We start from the raw sequence: 13,755 nt of genomic DNA, 5'->3' as shown, positions 1-13,755 counted from the left end.
GTCTGTTCTACCCGTTGTTTTAGTTTGTTGGGGGGTTTTAAATAAGCAAACGTTTTGTGGTAAGAGAGATCAAGAAGTGGCCAAAAAGGGAATCTGAAAGAGGTGCTCTGTCGAACCTAGCAGTGGCTCTCCCAGACAGTAATGTCTTCAGCGTTCCCCTCCTCCTCTTCCTTGGGGTGTGGGTTATGGTACTTGAAGCTCAAACATAGGTTCCTTTCTGCAACGGGGATTGAAATTTCTGCCAGAGGTGAAAGTGCTTGAAGGTTGTTATCTGCTTAAATAGTCAGAGGCCAATTTGGTGAGATTTTTGTCAATGTTTTGCGGCCCCCATGTTAAGTATTCACCACGTTTAGGTGTGTAACTCATTGAAGTCAACTTCTTAAAGAATCATAGTGAGAAATCAATGGGAGTCAGGCCTTAAATCTTTGAGGAATTTATTGTCTGATTGTCTGTTCCAGGGGGAGAATGAGCTGCAGCTGGGACTCATCTTGTGTAATTTTAGCAATTTGGAAGTTTGGTATCTATTCTAAAGCAGTTGTCTTGGCTTCTTCTGTAGTCAGTGGAGAAAGAAACATCCAAGGAGTGATTACTACCTTTCTAAAATAGGCAATCAAAGCATTTAGAATGAATCAGTCTCTGGACGATTTTCTTGTTCTCCGTTGACTAGAAAGAGCCCTAGGACTAGTTTAGGCTACACTCTGGATTTTCAGATGATTCTCAATCTGTGCCTTCAAATATACATGTTAAATAACTTAATAGAAAAATATAGAAGTATGTTTCTAAAATTTTTTTCTATCATAGGTGCCTTAAATATCACTGCAAAATTTATCATAAATATGAACTGTAGTTTTTAATTTTATTACAACCCTGTTATAGTTTGCTTTGTTTTCCACTGATGTAACAAGTTCTACTAAGGATTTATTAACAGATTAAATCTTACAAGATTTAGTAAAACAAAGGGGAAGTGTGAGTGCTATGCATTAGTATCATGTACAAATACAAAATGAGGACCATGTGGAGAAAGATCTAGTAATGCATCGCAAACTATATAAGTATGTGTCAACAATGAAACATCATAGAAGGCATTTTTCGGGTATACCAGTTGGAGTCTTCTATGTAAGAGAAAGAAATAATGTTCTGGTGAGGGCAGAGATGAAATATTATATCCCATTTGGGGGTCAGATATAAAAGGAAAGGATCGGAGAGAGCTACAGAAAGCTGGTAGCAAGCTCAGGAGGAGTTTCCAGCTCTCACAAAATGAACACCCAGTGTTGCAACACAGCAAGCAACACTTGAGATTTTGCACAAAGTTATCCCATTGCCATCATTGGGAAACCAGTGAGTCATAGTAGACTGTAGTGTCGTCTGGACTTGCTCCCCCCCTTCTGCTGTCTGCTGCCTCTTGCTTTCCTAATTATTATATAAAACAAAATAAGCAAGCACTATCCCAGTAAGAAGTTGGCCAAACACACATTGCACCACTTCCAGAGCTGCTCAAGTGGTTACTTGCAATAGCTATGTTTGCCAATAAAGTCTGACTTTCCAAGCGGGAGCATCAAAGGAGCAGGCTGGATCCGACAGCAGCAAACACAGCGTGCAGATCTGGATGGGCTGTGTGCCAGCTACAGCCCAGCAGGAGTTGCAAACAACACCAGCCCTGTGCACCAGCTGGCCAGACTGGTGAACAATGGTCTGCAACACACTCTTTACTTTGATCTTGTTAGTATGGAATCAGGAGAAACTGCAAGGGATACTGGTATGAATCCTGTTCATGGCTCTGACACTTTTGGGGAACCTTATCCAAGCAAAACTTTCTGTGGCCTCTTTTATATCTCTGACATTCAGGCAACACGGTAGGGGAAGTCTCTGAAACGCAGATGTCACCTTCCAAATAGCCCTGTTAGCTGCCACTGGAAAGCTGAGGTTTGCCCATTTCCTGATGGTCATGGCACTTCTTTTAACCATCAGTAACTTTTTCAAGTGGGTTTTCTGATAAGGTAAGCTTTCCACAGCACACATTTCCACAATGTTGTCAGTTGTGAAGTTTTTCCTTTGTTGTTTTCCCTCCTAGGTTTGAAGCCTAGTCTTCTCCTCTTAGTCATTTCTCCCTTTCACCAGCCTCTCCAATCTATCAAAGGAAATAGTCAGCAGTGCAGAGAGTTGCACATGTTGACTCTTGAAATACTTTCCTGGTTGTGTGCTGTCATCTCCAAACAAGAAACTTCTGGTTCAGGGACTCTTCTTGCAGTTGTATTCTCTGTTGCTGCTCAGCTTATGAAGAGGAAATAAATAGGATAAAAGACTGCAATGCATTAGCATTGCTACAAGGCAAATAGCTCAGTGTACAGTTCTCTTCAGATTGTACTGACCTCAGCATTAGAAAAAGCAACTTTCTAGAGAGACATCAACAAGAATGTCAACATCCTACCACATCCTAGGTGGATAAGAAGACACAGTGCCACAGTGTGGGGTATTATGTGTCTTGGCCCACATGAACAGTGACAAAATCAAAGCAGTACTACCACATGCATGATCAGGCTGGGCTCAAGTCTGGCAGCGGTGATTAAGAAACCATGGCTTTCACTGAATTGCAGACACTCAATAATTGAGTTATCTTTTGAGTGATTTATAATAAAGTCACTGTAAGGTTGGCTAAGCTACTGCTACAATAGAAATTTCCCAATTTTGGTGGGGGGAGAAAAAAAAGAAGCTAAAAACTGAAGTAAACAAGAAGAGGTTTGCTGATCATTTTAAACTTTGGGAAAATTACATTTTAATCGTATTGAAAAAAAATCACCACAAATACACCACATTATCCATAATAATATTTTTTGTTCTGATTTTTTGTTAGGAAAAACTACTAATGATAAACACAAAATTACTTTTCTAGAATTTTGATAAAATTGTACATGCCCTTACTGAGTACCACATGTGAGTAATATTTCAGTTATCCCACTGATGTCACTGAGATGGAATTAAAAGTGCTGAAATCTTCAGTGATGGATATTTCACTGCAGCTGTGAGCAATATATGCCTCAGAGACTGTAATTCTCCTGGGCAACATTAAACCCTTGGACTTGCATCTTATTAGTAAAATAATACTATTTAAAAATAGTATCAAAAGAAATCAAGCGAAGAAATTTAGCCTTGTGTGTATTTCAGTTCATATATAATTTAATCTCATAAATTATAAATAAATGTGCTTTTTACACATATGACTGCATTTCATATAAAGTAAACCATAAAGTATGTTAAAATAAGATCAACAAGAAGAGAGCAGAGTTAAAACTAAAACCATAATCTCCTACATGACTTTTGAAAATATGGCACTGTCTAATAAATGGCAAAAGACAAATATGAAGTAGTAGATTTTAAAGTGTAGCTGCCTGACTTCTTTTGCATTTTAAAATCTCTTAAACTTACTCTTATGCTTTCCAAATACTTCATTCTCTGATTTAATTTTCCTAAACAGATGTTTTGAAATTAAGTGTATAATTATTATAAAATATGTAAGAGCAGTTCACAGAAATGAATAATTCTACCGAAGAAGCTACAACTGACTACGTTGCAAATGCAAATGATCCTTTGTTGTAGTCATCTTTATTTAGTAGCATATACTGAACTCCAGAGCTGAAACAGACTATTGTAACATTACCTGATTCAGAAAAGCACTTGAGCATGTGTTTAAGAAGGAGGTTTGGACACAGAACAGAAAGCCCAGAAGGATGAATGGTGAGAACCCTTACTGACCAAGACCCCTTCATGGACTAGGATCTGAATGTGCGACCTGTGACAAAGGTGACCTGACAGCAGTCGATGGGGAAAGTCATTATAGCTGCGAGTATTCTGAGCCTGTTTCCCTAAGCTGTCTCCAGCACTACTCCTTCAGCAAATCAGCTCTGCCTGCGTAGCCTTTTGTCTGTGGCCTGAGGACCTTTCTGTACCCATGGACAATTTTTCAAGTGGGGAGGATGAGGTAGTGTAGAGCAAACAGAATATTCCTGTGAACAGTTCCTCACACCATTTTTTCAAACAGCCGCGGCTTTAGATTTTCCCACCCAGCACACTGCCTGCTCAGACCTGCCCCAACCACCCTTTCCATGGTGTGAGCACAGCTGCTTGTGGTGCCTTAGAGGAAGCTAGATCATTACTTTTTTGTTGGAGTTATTTTTAACCTGACTTTGTTCATTTGTTTGGTTTGTCATTTGACCCCACAAATGATGCCAGGTGCCATAATATGAACTGGGAAACAAGTGACAAGGAATTAAGGGTCTTGGGTGCACCTCAAGTGGTTGTTACCACTGAAAAGAGCATTTCAAATTCATTGTGGCCTGAAGAATCTCATTTAATGTGGTGGTAAATGCAGTCTTTGGGTGCCAAGTCTGAGTCTAGGAACATTACAGTCCCTTGAACTTAAAAAAACTCACTCTGCCTCTTCAAATAAATTAAATATTTTTTCCATAGGCATCTTAGACTTTGAAGCTTTACTGTCTCAAATGTTGTCTTCCTGGTTTAACTTTAAGCAGAATCAGAATGGATCTATCTGTTTTTCAAAGGAATGCAATTGTGTATTCACACCTGATCTGTCTTCAATGTGCACTTCCATTTACTCTAATAATGCGCAGGTCTGATATTAATGATTATGGAACCTGCAGTACAAGAAAAATGATCTCATTTTCATAAGCCTGGCAGACATTCATAATGTCAGTAAGTAACGTATAGGGCCTCAAAAACTGAAAAATAGTTGAAAGCAAACCCAACAGCGTGGATCATTGCTTATACTTTAAGTTCTTCCATTTCTGGTGCTGTCTAAAGCTGGTCTGAAGCCACAAAGTTTACATGCATGCTACAGTTCTTTAATGCACGATTTTGTCCTCTTTTCTTGATTTGAATGCTGTACAGTTAATGCTCAGACCCCCATTTTTGTATTGCACCTGTAAATTCATATGTAGAGATAAGTAGATTTTATATGTTCTTTAACTTTCTGTGCATATGATATTTAACTTCATGTACTGCATATGTTTTTGTCAGAAGTACAATAGGTTCCAAGCACAGCTAGTGCCACCTCCAACTGAGACTCTCTGTCAGCCTCAGGCTCAACACCCTGGCAGGAAAACTTGCAAATCCTGCTGCACCCCACGGATTTCTGTGATTTGCTGTGTTGATAGAAACATCCCCTTTGCTAAGGCATTAGAAGTTCCCAGATGAGGAACCTTTGCGTCACTCTTCCAAACTCACCAAATTGTTATAGGACTGCAACTTTGAGTCTCTTTGATGCTAAACTTGGAATATATGTTATTGCCATACGTACAAAAAAACCCAAAACAACCATCAAGTAAGGAGGATAACATTGAACCTAATGGGTGGTTTACTGCGTGGTTTTAAAGAGGCTGGTATTTCTCTACATGAAAGAAAAGGCTAGGCATTTCTCTGCCATCAGAAAGATGCTGTTCTGCCCCACAGTTAATAGTACAGTGTTGCCTCATATTATCTTAGAGTGACCTCAACACAGTTCTACAGCTGCCATGGATTTGGTGAATTATTTTGGGAACATATTTGGTCCCTTCTGGGAAATTAAATAGAGAACTCAATGCATTGCATCACTAAATCTGATTTTTTTTTTTTTTTGTAATTGATCTGTCACAGATCAAATTTTCAGCTGGAAACTTCAGGAAAGACAAACAAAGGTCTGGATAAACACTGGAGAAAGAAAAATGTCCTGTAGGATCATGGAATCATAGAGTATCCTGAGTTAGAAGGGACCCACAAGGATCACCAAAATCCAACTCCTAATGTCAAGGCTTGTATTCCTTGTTTTCATTTTTGGCCTTAAAGAATGGGAAAAAAAAGTACTTTATGTATATTTATAATTGGTAAAGACTGTAAACACAATGGATAACAGCAAACAATAAATGAAACTTGTAGATATTAGAAATACAGATGAGGTAATGTAGGCCTCTGTTCTGCAAATAGTTGTAAACCTGTTTAATTTCAGGAATGTGAGTGGTCTTTTAATTCCAGCAGACTACTCCCATATCTAAAGTCACAAAAGACGTAAACATGGTGTTTTCTGAAGTTTAATCGTACAAAATGTTAAATCAATATATATAGAGAAGTGTACTTTGAAATCAGATTACAATAGACAGGACTACTTAGAATGCAAGAAAATTAAGACAAAAGTAGGTGTACAAGTGGCAGACCAGGGAAGTGCACTGCTTAGCTGACCTGCAGCACAGAGGAAAGGTTTGATCTCATTTCACCCAACGGGACATTTGACATTTTCCTTTTATTAACTTCCTATGAAGATGTGGGTGTGACAATCCTCTTAAGAAGCCTTTGCAAGTTATTAGGTTTGCTTTTAAATAGAGGGAGGTCATTCCTATGTTACACTGAATAATAATTCTAACTGGGCTTTTAAAAAGTTGTTTTTCTGCTATTTGTTGGCTTTTTGAGGTTTCCTTCGATTGAGGAACTTTCAGGAGCCGTTTCCAATGCATAACACTAATTGGAGCTGAAGGAGGAGGCACTTAATTCCCAGTGTGGGGATACTGCGATGCCTGGGGCAGTGCGGGGCGAGTGCGGTTCCGCGGGTCTGGCCCGCGCGCTGAGCGATGTCGCTATCCCTGCGGTGTCGTCGGGGCCGAAGGAGTCCGGCCGTGCTCTCATTGGAGTCCATGGGATGTTTTTTGCCCGTTCCTGGCAGGATAAGAAAAGGATAAGTAAGGGTATTTCTGGTAAGAGTTATTGAAGGAAAAGATTATTATGAAAACCAATCCTATCTCTGGTTATGCTGGTGTGAAATTACCAAGGAATATATTAATCAAATGTTTCACTTTTCACCACTCTACCACCAAAAATGGAACACTTTATTTAGGGGAATAAGGTTTTGCATTTAAATAAAGAAAAATAGAGCACACAAACTTTTGGTAAGAGAATAATTTATAAAAAAACCAAACCAAATCAAACAAACACCTAAACAAATGAACAAACAAGCATAAAACCAAACCCTACAATTCAAGTGCAACAATGGGTACCAGTAAGGACCTTGCAGAGCTTCAGTTCTAACTAGTTTATTTCCTTGTTTTATGACCAAATAGCCTATCTGTCAGACAGTGGACAATGCCTGTGAAAGAAATAGAAAACAGATCATAAACCTGAGCCTGAAGGCTGAACTGTGGATTGCCAGATGCCCATTTACTTCATACAGATTTTGTGACTTCTCAGACTTTTGAAAGGATGGAATTCATGGCTGGAGTAAGGCTTTTGATTTCATAGAAAATTTGTCAAAGCTGGACAAACCATATATATTTTGCCTTCCTAATGAAATAAGTGGGGAAAGTAACTTCCTTTGCTGTTTCTGAGTTGAAATTCAGTAACTGAAACGCTAAACATTTTTTCCAAACTAAATGAGACTCATTCCTCATTGCCTGCAGAATGAATGTGGTAATTTTCAAGCCAAAGCAAGTCAAATGTATAAAACAGCTTAAATAAGAGCTTTGTAATGGTTGCAAACCTAATTGCAGATAGTCTATTGCCTCTCCAAAATAAACACATAATAAAATAATAAGTAATAAATAGGGTAATTACCTCATACCTGTGTATAATAAATCAGGTCTTACAGAGCAGTGACATAGAGCTCTCTGGGAATCACATTGCTTGTGGAGGTGTGAGTTCATTTTTGGAATAACATTGTCAAATTTCAATAACAATAGAGTATTGTGCTTTGTTTGTGTCTAAACATAGAGAAGTGTTTTGTGATTCTTTGATTCACAGGAATGAGAAAAGCTAGGGTCCAGTTTAGACCCTAGTCTTACTGGCTGCCAGATGCTAAGGAGGCCAGCAGCTCCGGTTTGCAGCCAGGTAGAGTGAAATCAAAGTTATCTGGGCCTCATGCTTTGAAGCAGTCATAAACTCTTGTTTGGATTTCCAACTGGAAATGTTAGGGGTCATCAGGGGAAGCTCTTGTGACTCTTGAAAGCAGATGGATTCCCTCTCCTGCTTTCCGTCTCCAAAATATTGTGTTATCCAAAGGTAGAAGCTTCCACAGAGTGAAGAGACATAAGGAAAGACTATAGATATCTGTATACAAATCCAGTAAGTCTCAGTTTTCTCCCTTACATAAGCAGAAAGGACTGTCTTAAGAGTCAGGCAAAATGGATGTTACAAGTTCATCAAAATTTTATGTACAGAAAAGTAAAATCTGTATTTGCAAAATTATTTAGAAAGGGAACTACTGATGTCCTCCTCTCCCTCCTTTCCTCCCTGCCTTTCTCTCCCAAACAACTAAAAGAAAAAAAAAAGAAAAACACATACTTAAAAGTGATAAATAGAATGAAGTCACTCTCAGAAAAAAAGACAAAGAGAGTTTATCTCTGCTTTAAGATAACCAAGGACACTGTTGCACATATATTTTCTATATACTCACAGAAACGGAAGAGAAGGAAGTGGAGATAGTTAGAAGGTAGGTAGCCATGATCTGAGCCACGAGGAGGTAGGGGGCCAGCAAGCCCCACTGGGGGCCAAGGCCCCCCAGCCCCCAGCTGAGACTACGGGAGGCCCGGTATAGTGTTAAAGCTGGACCGGGTCCCATGGTCAAGGGCTGGGGGAGTTTCTTTACTGTCAGCAGCAGCAGAAGACACTGAAAACAGCAGCGGAGCAGCACTGAACAGAGAACGGCGGCTGAGATGGCGTGGAGCCAGGCTCAAAGACTCAGAGAGAATTTTGCAGGAGAGGGAGTACAAGCTCCAGGCCTGCATCTCCCACTGCATCCAAGAGCTGACAACAGACCAGAGAAAACTCAGCAGAGCTGTTTTGGGGGGTAAGACTGAATCACTTTCCCAAAACCCTGAAAACCTCCTAGAGAGGAGGGGTAAACTTCCAAACTTTTAGAGAGTCTCGAAATGCAGTAGCAACAGAGAGAGAAGAGCTGAGAACTCAGAGATGTCCTGTGAGCTGGACCAGGATGGAATGCAGAGGAGGTGGCCTTGCCCCCCCCGCTGCTGCTGCTGCTACGCTGGCAACTGAGACAGGGCAAAAGAGTTCTGGTAGGACACTTGGGGCAAAGACTGAACTGAGAGCTGCCCTAAATGTTCTAACTCAGGAGGAACGAAAATCTCCAAGGAAGTCTCCCGAAGGCTTGGGCTTGAGGGATATTGGAATTTTCACACAGTAAGAACAGAAAATCCTGACTGCAATATTTAAATCTGCTACCTTAAAAATGAAAGACACTAACTAATATCACAGAAACTGAAATGAAGGAACTGTGACCTGACAAGTAACAGAAAGACTTTTCTCCTTTCTTCTTGGACTCTTAATTGAAGAAAAAGAGAAAATTTAATCTAGTGTAAATATATTATTTCATTGTAGAAGACATAATTGTTACCTATATATATATATATGTATGTAAATAAACCCTTGTAAGTATTTTCCCCTTCCCCTAATGCTGAATAATTGTGTTTTGTCTGAAAACTCTCTCACATTGGGGCAAATTGTGGGAGGGGGGCTTAAACTTGAAAATTGGATTTCTGAGGGTTTCAAACCACCACACCTGAGCTTCCATTCCATCACAGGATAGCCTCAGTACAGAATTCTAGCATATAAGTCAAAACTCAGTTTCCACTGTCTTCAATACACCATTGAGTAAGTGACTTAGGTCCACACAAGCAGTCAGGTACCTCAAATTGTTCCTAATCCGAAGACTACTGTTATTAAAATCCTGCCTGTGTTTTGATTGCTGGAGAATCCTAGTACACTAAGAAGAGTTTTTTGTAAGGAGTTAATTCACTAAGCAAGGATTCAGAATATAGTTACTCGTAGACAAACATCTGCACCCACCACTTGAAAAACTTGTGATGACTTTCTTAACCATCTCCCTGTATCTGTCAGCACTTCCCTCATTTGGTTACTGTAAATCTGCTTCAGTGTAAAGCTCCATATAGTATCTTATTTTGTTTTAATAAGGGGTGCTTCCACACTATTTGTTTTCACCTCGGGATGGAGAAGGAAAAGTGCTAGCTGCCTCCAACATGACCATCAGAAGTGTCTTGTGGATTCATGGACAGACCCAGCGAAAATCCTCTTTTAGCACTAATGCAAAGCATGAAGTTTGAATTGAAGGTGTTTCTAGGATGCTGTTTTTGCAGAATGCACAACTTAATACCTTTTTCAGAAAAAATATAGATAGTCTTCATTGCATATTGTTTATAACTTATCTCCACTGAGTTAGTACTAGCTTAGCATATACTTTGTTGATAGCTTTGCTGCAAGGGAACTTCTTTTCACAGTTTAAGATGTAACTTGTGAACAGTTCCAGGTCATATCCCTCCATTTGAGTTGTATGTACAAGTTCCTTTAGTAACTATTGTGTGTTCTATGTGAAAGCCTTTCTTGACTTGCTGGGGCCAGACTTCATCAGTGTGCAGATGTTCCAGGGAGCCATCCTCTCTCTCCCTTCATATCATCATGCTTCTAGTCTCTGTGTAATTGTTTGGGTTCTATTTAATGTAATCTCTGGATTCCTTCTGATGTTTGCTATTATCTGATGTTGTTTGCAAATGTTAAAGAAAAATCAGAAACATTGGGTGTCACTGATCATTGAGATTCTTGTAAAATTCAGATCCTAGCCTTGACATAACTGCATATGGCAAAGTGACAGATAACTCTTCATTGCTTGCCTTGCCTACTGCAGGGCAATCTGCCATGTGTCATCCATGCACTTTGTTCCAGTGCAGCTCGGGTTTTTGCATTTTTCCACTTCTTGAGGGCTGTACCCAGATCTGCTGACCTGAGTACGTGGGCTTTGGATCTTTGGATCGTTATTGTCCCCTGTAATTTACCACTTTTTTTGTTCTGTCATTCATTCTTCTGCTAGTGTGAAACAAAAACATTGTTCTTTGATGCATCCTTTTCCTTGTATGGCTGGTAACTACTGTGACACTCTAGGATGTCTTGGAACTCTATCTTCATTTGCTTTCAAAGCAACGATTAGATGATAATTTGTGCTTAAATTCCCAATTGACACTGACTGATTTGTGTTCCACCGTAGGGCATGGAGGCCTGTTGTCTCAACGAGTCAGGTTTGCTACACATCTTTCAAAGATCAAAAGAGTCTCTGCCTGAATTTGTAAACTGAGAGTCAGTGCATATAAGTAGAAATGATGATAGGGGAGTGCAAAGAAGCAGTAACTCTTGGTCAGCATAGTGTTAGGTCTCAACAACCAGAGCAACCAGTTGACAGGCTTTATAAGCAATACAGACATTTATGACTGTGACCTTAGTTTTGCCCTCCATTCAGCACACTTCATAGAAAATGGAATACTAATCTGCTGCTATCTTGTAATTTATGTAACTTTTAATAATTAAAAGATCTATTATAAATCTCCTGGTTCTGTTGATGGCTTGACTAGGGTTAATTTTGCATACATCTGTGTACACTACTGGTTTAGCATTTCTGCTTGTGATGTGACCTCAACTCATCTGAAATGTGTCTTTGCACATGTGTTTCAAGCTTTTGTGCCAACTTCCAAATCCTATAGAGCTACTGCTTTATCTTGTCTTTTTAAACACAACTCCATCTTGTGACTTTGTCCATCATAGAGACTAACTTCCTGAGGCATTTCCTCCTGTGTTATGGCTGTCTCTGGGGTATGAAATTTTCTAGTCTACCATTCTCAACAGTCTCAAAAGATAAACAAAAGTATTTTATTTTGTGGATATTTTCTGTTTTATAGAGCTGTAAGAATGCTTGTCTCCAGAAGACATGTTTTGATGTATATCTCTCTCATTAGTAATGCTGTTAGTGAGTTGTTCCTTATCCTTGCAGCTGTAATGCTAGCATCTGAATTGCAGCATGGGGCGTTTTCTTTGTGATGGTTACTGGCAATGAGACCATGCATCCCACTAACTCATCCCTTTCCAGAGAACATGAATTTGGGCTTTCATGTGGTGCTAATGCTGCTCCAGAACGTGCAGTTCTAGCTGTCCAGAACATTGGGAAGTTTTCAGTAAACTTCAATTTCTCTCTCAAGAAAGATCTTAAATTGTAAGCTATTTTCTGAAAAAGTAGATACCTTTTTGAGTCTTCTGCTGTGATTTTGGTAATGTTTTTGATGCTTTATTCTACATTTTTCTAAGGAAATGAAGTTTTGAGGAGTGAGCAGTCATTCTGTATTTTTGTCTGTCAGATCATCAAGAGTTAGGTTTTTCTTGTGTAGGGCCAGCAGCTGGACTCAATGATCTTTGTGGGTCCCTTCCAAGTCAGGATATTCCATGATCATCTCCTATCATTTTGAACCGACTATCAGTTTTGACTGAGACATGGGCATTTATTCCACAGAATCAGAGTAGAAGTAGCCCAAAATAAACACCACCAAAGTATGTACTGCAACAGTTTTTATCTACTCATCCATAATACTTGCTCATGTAGCATGAATGTAGAAAACATATTTTTCTTTAATAAATGACTGCAAAGACATCCCTTTTGAGCTAACTTTGTGGCTGAATCAAGTCAATTTATGAGCAATGTGTAATAGTGTTCTGCTGTGTTCCTTCTATCTAGCATCATGCAAACCAATTGTATTTAAACTCTCAGTATTGGGGTATTTTCCCATTTTCCATTGTTCTTCTGCAGTTGCTATAGCAACAGAGGGTATGTTAATGTAGTCCAATTAAAAATATTTTAACCACTTTCTTTTTTCTAAATGAATTTTATGGTAATAAATTTCAGGTCCATTTATTATAACTTTTCCACTATTGCTACCATAACAGAATAAACCTGAATTATTATATTGTCAACAGTCTTTGGTTATGTTGTAGAAGAGACTTTTCCACCGTCACAAGTCTGAAATTTGTAATTTTTTTCATCCAAAATGAGTTCCCCAGAGAGGTTGTAGAGCAGATTTTTGACTGAAGTATCTAGCTTGGGTATGATTCAAAGCTACACACTGAAAGTAGAAACCTAAATTTCTTACAGTTAATGTAACATCTTTTAAAAGTTATTCAAATCACTTATATTAGTCTCTATTCTCATACAAGGAACATATAATGGAAGAGAACTGTCTGTCCCAAAAAGTGCGTTCACTTGCAGACAGCTAAACAAAGATTTACTCAGTCCCTAGTTTCTGACTCCTCAGATTTTCATAGAGTTGAATGTTTAGACTCCTGAGAAATAGGTGACCTGAAATTTCTCTTCTTTCCACAAGAGATGCAGATGCATAGTTGTTTATGTATATATGCACAGATCTTGAATAATCCAGGCATGGGTCATCAAAGCTTTTCTTCTTTGTTACTGCCATTGGCAGCATGGTGTCATGGCATGTCACACACAGCAGTGGCAGCTCTGCATGCTGTGCCTCCATGAATGCCAACTTCAACATGTCTGATCATATCCATGCAATAGCTTTGTGCTGTACAGTGGGAAAAAGTACTCCCAGGTTTTCTGGTGCAAATTTATGTTGACTCTGCGTATTTCAAAAGAGGGAATAATTTCGCATGCACTTTAGAGCAAAATCTGGTTCTTTGGCCCTGGAGTAATAATACAACGGCTTGTGTTTATAAACAGTTGTTTGGAAAAGTCTGTTTCTTTAAAGATTAAGTTACATACAATGTGAATAATGTTCTGCATTATTCTGTATACCAAATCACTCCATCGTGTAGTTAAGGAAATCTATTCCTCAATTCAAGGAACATGTTATTTTGACATAGAAGATTCACTGGTAGGAATGAAAAAGAGGAGAATAGGTACCCAACTGATTTATT

Source organism: Neopelma chrysocephalum, unplaced genomic scaffold (assembly GCF_003984885.1).
Source record: "Neopelma chrysocephalum unplaced genomic scaffold, ASM398488v2 Primary Assembly neopelma1_62, whole genome shotgun sequence".
NCBI classification, from domain to species: Eukaryota; Metazoa; Chordata; class Aves; order Passeriformes; family Pipridae; genus Neopelma; species Neopelma chrysocephalum.
Note: the sequence above shows the minus strand (reverse complement) of the source record.